Consider the following 7742-nt stretch of genomic DNA (forward strand, 5'->3'; position numbering starts at 1 on the left):
CTAATATGTATACTTTTTTTTATTTATGTAAGTTTTACACAATGGTTTCTATTTTTAAACAAAAAAAAACATGTTTTAGTGTTTCCATAGTCTGAGAGCCATAATTTTTTCAGTTTTTGGGCGATTACCTTGGGTAGAGTATGTTTTTGCAGCATGAGATGACGGTTTTATTAGCACTATTTTGGGCTGCGTGTGACTTTTTAATCGCTTGCTATTACACTTTTTGTGATGTAAGGTGACAAAAAATTGTTTATTTAGCACAGTTTTTATTTTTTACGGTGTTCACCTGAGAGGTTGAGCCGGTAAATACGAACGCGGCGATACCAAATACGTATACTTTTTTTTATTTATGTAAGTTTTATGTAAGTTTTAAACAATAACAGCTTTTTTAAAACAAAAAAATGATGTTTTAGTGTCTCCATATTCTGAGGCAAATTTTTTTTATTTTTTGGGAGATTGTATCAGGTAGGGGCTCATTTTTTGCGGGATGAGGTGACGGTTAGATTGGTACTATTTTGGTGGGCAAACGCCTTTTTGATCGCTAGCTGTTGTACCTTTTGTGATGTAAGGTGACAAAAAAATTGTTTATTTAGCACAGTTTTTATTTTTTATTTTTTACGGTATTCATCTGAGGGCTTAGATCATGTGATATGTTTATATAGCCGGTCGATACGGACGCGGCGATACCTAATATGTATACTTTTGTTTCTCCCCCTATTTTTTACCAATTTTTTTTTTTACTTTATTTGTGGAAAATGAAGTTTTTGTTTATTTTTACTTAAAACTTTAAATTTTGGGGGGGAAAACTTTATTTTTTCAACTTTTTTTCACTTTATTTTTTGTCCCACTTTGGGACTTGAACTTTTGGGGGTCTAATCCTTTACAATGCATTCCAAGACTTCTGTTTTGGAATGCATTGGCTGTATGAGTAATACTGTGTGTATTACTCATACAGCTTCCGGCCTGTAAGATCCAGAGAGCTGGATCTCACAGGCTCTTCAACGGAAGGCAGCGCAATGCCTTCCTTAGACATCGCGCTGCCTTCCATGCCATTGGGTCCCCCCCACAACCCCATGGGGACCCGATATCACCACCGACGCTGCAACTTAGAAAAGCCGCAAACCGCGATCGCCGACACGGGGGTGGGGTGGGGGGGTCACATTTAGCCGAGGTGCCACCGGGCGGCGGTGATCGGAACAACACATGATGTAACGGTACGCCATGGGTCCTTAAGGACTCGGGATCCATGCCGTACTGGTACGTCATGGGTCCCTAAGGGGTTAAGCAGAGGGGCTGACATGGGAGCAGGGTCCATCACCCAAGTTAACTTTACTCATTTTGCTGTGATATGGTGACACATGTATAAAGTAGACATTATTTTGTCCAAAGGAGTTGAAGAGCTGAAAACATCTCAGCAATAGCTATATGAATATTTAAAATACTGAGGACCAATCAGATACAGGCATGTGTGGAGATGGGAGCACTGATGACACCACAGAAGCTACTGAGGACCAATCAGATTCAAGTTTGTGTGATGAAGGCACACATGAGGGGACAACCAATGAAATTACAGATTATAGCAAGGACCAATCAGATTGCGGCAGGTGTGATGATGTCACAGAAGCTAGTGACATCACCGAGTTCTGAGCCTTGGAAAACCACTGCCTGACATTACCTCGGACAGAATATCTCTGGATATAGAGAGAGACAGATAGGCTTGTGCTTTTGCTCAGCAAATCCTTGTTTTCGCTTAGCGAGTCGTTTACTTTGCGCCATGGAGATCTGGGGTTTGGCATTCTTGCCTTTTCTCTGGGTCATATGGACGCTATCGGGCCTTTGTGCCCTGATTGCCTTGACTGTCATCCCAGGCCATGTAAAATATCCTTACATCAGGTAAGAGGGGACGGGGTGGGATTCCTCTGTAGTATCATTACTGTTATTACCGTATTATCAGTTTATTCCTGGAATGTTATGATTATTATTATTATTATTATTATTAGTGGATTATTAATAAGCTCCATCTCATAACTGTTAGTACAGAAAACATCCCATTGTGCGGGAAGACTGAGGTTTCATGCACAGGCCTTCATCTAATCTGCTCTGGAGTGAGATGCACAAGCCTCTTCAGAAATTAGGAGCATCTCTGACCTCCATGCACCAAAAAAAATAAAAAATGCACCAACTATGACAGGCATAACTTATAAGCAAATTTGCCAGTCTGCAGAGGCCCCACCCCCTCCTACTGAGCCCATCTAGAACACACCCACTTTTTTGGAAAACTTGCAAGCATGGCTTAAAAATGAAAAAAAGTCTTACATTTTCTACAAAATGCCGCCTACTCAAAAATGTGCTACTTTTCTAGAAAACTGAAGGAGGAAAAAAAATTATAGTGAATAAATAAATTATGATTATTGTGTTATTGGCTTTTACCACTGGTTGTACTGGGTAAATAATGGCTATATAGTGGGGCAAGTGATAGCATGGGGATGGGATGCGAAATATGACGCAGTTGCCCATTCAGTTTCTGATTTCCTTTTACAAAGGGCCTCTGACAAATAACAGTTGCAACTCACTGGTTGCTATGGGCGACGGCTCCATATCGTTCCCATTGTTGTTTGTCTTCTATTTGTGTCTGGACATTAGACCATATTATGGAGGATGATTGGAAGGATGGAAGGAAATAAAGTCTCCTCTGCTATTAGAAGACATGACGCAATCCTGCTGACGTTTGTGTCCTAATAACACCCAATATTTTGCTTTCTTTCTCAGTGACACAGGAGCAATATTCCCCGAATCGGTGGTCTTTACAGTGGTCTTCTTAATATCTGCCATTCTAGGTAAGTGGATTTAGAGAGATAACATCATGAGGAGATCAGCGGCTCAGCGCTCAGTGATGACGTTCTCCCTAATCACTATTCACTGCTGAGCGGCGGCCATCACTGGAGATTATAATCATCACTGAGTCCTGGAGGTTATCACAAGTGTCTATGGACTTTCCCGGCTGATCCCATGTATTGTCTATTTCAGGAGCTGGCAACGCTTCCATCATGTACCGGTTCATGATCATCCGGTCTGAACAATCAGAGAGGCGACATATCATCTGCCAGAGAATCCTCTATGTCATTGCATGGATGGGCTGCATTGGGACCGCTGTGACCGCCATAGTTTCGGTAAGTTTATATACAGATGTCTCAGGACTAGTAATACAGAGGGGACATCGCTTGAAGTCAAGAGATGTGTATAAATACAATGACGCGCCCTGGTGACTATTCTTATGTATTACTGCCCCTGTATAATTACACCACCTGCGGCCTCTGCTGTTCTGTATTCTCAGATCTTCATGACGTCCATATTGATAACCTTTATTCCTCTGCTTTTTTTCTAGATGAGGATCAGTCCTACAGTCCACAGGATCGCCGCAGGACCGGCATTTTTCTTGTTTGCCGTTAACAACCTAGGTCAAGCTGTATGCCTGTACAAGAAATCCTTCAGCAGTCGCCGCCTATGCCACATTAGAATGGCATTAACCTTGGTGACCATTGTGGCCCTGCTGACCTGTATCCTTATTATAGCTGACTGGTATAGTGCCATGTTGTTTGCGGGATAAACTTACACATACGTACTTGCTATCATTGCTGCTGTTTGTAAATTTGGGTCAATTAAGCCAAGACCCCCGCCCCTCCTTTAAATGATCAGGTCACAATCACTCATTAGTGGAGTTAACTAGGCCCCAAGCATTTTTGGCCCAGGACAACCCAAATTTACAGATGTGGCAAATGTGGGACTATTGGCAACTAGGAGATTATTCGCTTCTTTTGACCCCATTGTAGCACAGATCAGACATCACAGTATAGGAAACACTAAAATAATATAATGAATTCTGTTACTTGTCCTTAACACGTCCTTCCAGTTTCTGTGTGTATGACCATCAGCTTCTTCCAGCTATGTACTGGCCGATGTGAAGAGGTGAGTTCATGCAACTTTTCACCGTGTTGTATAATCCACATCTTTTCTGGGTAACAGTAATATAAAAGCTCCTATCTGACCTCCACCTTCCCATCTCACTCCATATAGAGTCCATGGTGAGTACCGCCAGGCACTAATGCTCTATTCTGTCTTCTGCAGATCTACACCAGGACAGGCATGGTGGTCGAGTGGACTGGATTTGTTGGCCTGATAATATACCAACTAATGAACTATACAGATTTCCAGGTGAGTAGATGCCGTGTGAAGGTCTAATGTGCTCCAGAAATATTTCAGAGAAGTAATATATTATATAGAGCTGTTTTATAATTAATGGTCTTTCTTCTTTTTTCTCAGCATTTGTCTTTAACGTTGTCCCGAGAAGGTGTCTCCATTGGCCTGAGAAAAAAGACCCAGGACCCTGAAAACCCCCAATAAGATCCAAGGGGTGGAGCGCCAAGACAACTGAAACCATCATGACATTGCTGGACATGAATCTTCTGGATTAAGAGGCAGATTCCAGGCTTGGTCTCTGTCCTCAATACTGGATGTGACATTTTACCGGACTTTCCTAATACCGGATTTGACATTTACCGGATTTTCTGGATTCAACATCTAGCAGAATTTCCAAATACTGGATGTGACAATTACCCGGACTTTCCATAGCTACCTCATCTCAAATGATGGCTTTTACCCCCTTGCCCAGGGGAAGGGCAGTCCTTCAGCCATGGTTCCCTGGAGGTTTCCTCCACTAGGGGGTTTTTCCTTTCCTGAGTGTTGAAGGATGAGTTGGGGGTTCACCATCATCAGGGCCATTTCAAAACCACTGGCCTGTTAATAAATGAGTCAATACATGAGGTAGCTAACAATGTGTCCGAGCCTCTTTATTGTAGGGAATGTATTGTAACTAATGTTACCCAATAAAGACCGGGGAACTTCATAGGGGTGATCAGACCAAGCTCTGGAAAGAAAACCATGAAGGTGGTAATGGCAGGGTTAGATTTTTTTCAAATTTTATGGGCATAATAAAAGTGATTCATTAAAAGGGCATTCTGCTTGGGATAATTCATCTCTTATCCAGCTATTACTAGGACTTGCACTACAACTCCACCCCAAATCTATGTAATTGTTAGAGATAGTGATGTTGTATTCTGCTACAGAATGCACAGAGTGGTGGTGCGCAGACTCAACCAGTGCTCTTTTTAAATTGGAGGCGTGGATCCCTCATCATTGTGACTGGTTGCGGTCTAAGTGGGCAGACTGCCACCAATCTACCAGTTATTTTCTTTCCAGGGGATAAGGGATAACATATTCTAATTGGAATACTCCTTCAACTGCCTCCCGACCATGTAACGCACGGATGCGTCCGGGAGGCGGTTGATTTATTCCTCCTGGACGCATCCGTGCGCCATCTCGCGAGACGCGAGATTTCAGACTGAGCCGGCCCGCGCATGCGCATCGCGGGACGGCAAAATTACAAGCACCATTTCATCACCAGCCTGCCAGCCAATGATCGTGGCTGGCAGGCTGGCAATTTTTAAAATGTCGAATCAGAAGCCATATAACACATCATATTAGTAAATATGATGTGTTATATGGCTTCCCTGCTCCTCTGCTGGTCCTTTTCGTCGGTTGGTCTCAGCAGAGGAGGAGGCTTCACAGTGAGTACACTAAAACACTACACTGCACCCCAATTAACCCTTTGATCACCCCTTTGATCGCCCCTGTCAATCACTAGTGAAAGGAAAAAAGTGATCAGTGTAAACTGTCACTTTTTTTTTTCACTGGTATTGACCGTTAGGTTTTAGGATAGTTTAGGCCCCTTGGTTAGGTAGTTTAGCGATCGGTTAGCGCCCAGCCCACCCCACCGCAATCACTTATTCGCTGATTAGCGTATCGCTAATCAGCATTTGTACTTTTATAGTATCTGTAAGTGATTAAAACTGATCACAGTCAGATCTATAATAGTATTAGTGTCACCTTAGTTCGCCCTCCACCCAAAACGCAGTGTTTGCCCGATCAGGCCTAATCGGTCACCCACACGTGCGTTCACCCACGCCCGCCCCGCCGCAGTGACAAAAAATTATTATTTTTTGATCACGGCACAATCACTTTACAAGCGCTGCAGTGATAAAAAAAATCAACCCAACCGTCACCCCGAAAAAGATGTTGTGTCTGTAGCAGGAGTGGAATAAGGCGTGACACCCGCTATTTCTGTCCTGACTGCCCTGACCACCCTGCCCTATGCTTAGGGGAGTGTTTCCGGAAGTACCACACACAGGTACACCTAGCATAGGGATCACATCTCACCAGGACAGGCACACAGGGCTATTAGGGCCCATTCACACAGAGCTGCTGCAAACCTCTCCTTTCACCTGGGACAAAGTGCATAACGCACTTCGCCACATCTTTGGGCGATTTGCGCTTTGCACATTGTCCTATGGGGAAGGACAGGTTTGTCCTATAAAGGTAAAAAAAATTACCAGTAAGCAAAAAGGTTAATGTTCAGTTCAAAAAGTTAAAGTTTATATGTTCTGTTCAAAAGTTAATAAAATTATTGCGTTGCGGCCTGGTTTTTTCTTTTTTCTTTTTTTTTTTACCTTCCAGGTGGACCAGCCGTTCGACTAGCTGCAGCACTGATGTGCATTCTGACAGAAGCATTGCGCTGCTGTCAGATTACACACAAGTCGGTGTATGCGGCGCTGCAAGACGAGATTTCTCCTCTGCAGTAAAAGATACGTTTGCCGAGGCATATGAGCTGAGGAGGAGGCGGTGTTCCTATGCTTTGGCAAACACTTTGTATATAAAAAATAAAATAATAAAAATACCGGCAATGATTTATTCATCCACATCGATTGATGTGAATGGAGAAATCTGGTTTGCCAGGGCATACGAGCTAAGTGGGTATGGATGTTGGGCGGAGCTCCTATGTCCTGGCAGACGCCTTTCCCCTCCTTTTTTTTTTTTGGCAGAGATTTTTTAATCCACATTGATCAATGGGAATGAAGAAATCTGTGCCGTTCATTTTTTTCTTTCAGCCCAGAGGCTGAACGGAAAAAAAAAATCTCATTACCTGTATGCTCAATATAAGGAGAATAGCAGAAACTCCTAATGCTGGCCATACATGTAATGATTGCGGAGACCCTCAAATGCCAGGGCAGTACAAACACCCCACAAATGACCCCATTTTGGAAAGAAGACACCCCAAGGTATTCGTTGAGGGGCATATTGAGTCCATGAAAGATTGAAATTTTTGTCCCAAGTTAGCGGAAAGTGAGACTTTGTGATAAAAATTAAATAAAAAAAACAATTTCCGCTAACTTATGCCCAAAAAAAAAAAATTCGATGAACTCGCCAGGCCCCTCATTGAATACGTTGGGGTGTCTTCTTTCCAAAGTGGGGTCACATGTGGGGTATTTATACTGCCCTGGCTTTTTAGGGGCCCTAAAGCGTGAGAAGAAGTCTGGGATCCAAATGTCTAAAAATGCCCTCCTAAAAGGAATTTGGGCACCTTTGCGCATCTAGGCTGCAAAAAAGTGTCACACATGTGGTATCGCCGTACTCAGGAGAAGTTGGGGAATGTGTTTTTGGGTGTCATTTTACATATACCCATGCTGGGTGAGATAAATATCTTGGTCAAATGCCAACTTTGTATAAAAAAATGGGAAAAGTTGTCTTTTGCCAAGATATTTCTCTCACCCAGCATGGGTATATGTAAAATGACACCCCAAAACACATTCCCCAACTTTTCCTGAGTACGGCGATACCAGATGTGTGAC

At 42.9% G+C, this 7742-nt stretch overlaps 1 long non-coding RNA gene across 1 annotated transcript; it reads left to right on the forward strand.

Moving 5' to 3' along the window:
* The first annotated feature begins 3450 nt into the window (after positions 1-3450).
* LOC122943621 lies at positions 3451-4210 on the forward strand. The gene is made up of 3 exons (XR_006390881.1): positions 3451-3557; positions 3911-3966; positions 4126-4210. It is a non-coding gene; the product is annotated as an uncharacterized LOC122943621 (long non-coding RNA).
* Positions 4211-7742: the final 3532 nt, after the last annotated feature.

This window comes from Bufo gargarizans, chromosome 7 (genome assembly GCF_014858855.1).
Source record: "Bufo gargarizans isolate SCDJY-AF-19 chromosome 7, ASM1485885v1, whole genome shotgun sequence".
Taxonomy (NCBI): domain Eukaryota; kingdom Metazoa; phylum Chordata; class Amphibia; order Anura; family Bufonidae; genus Bufo; species Bufo gargarizans.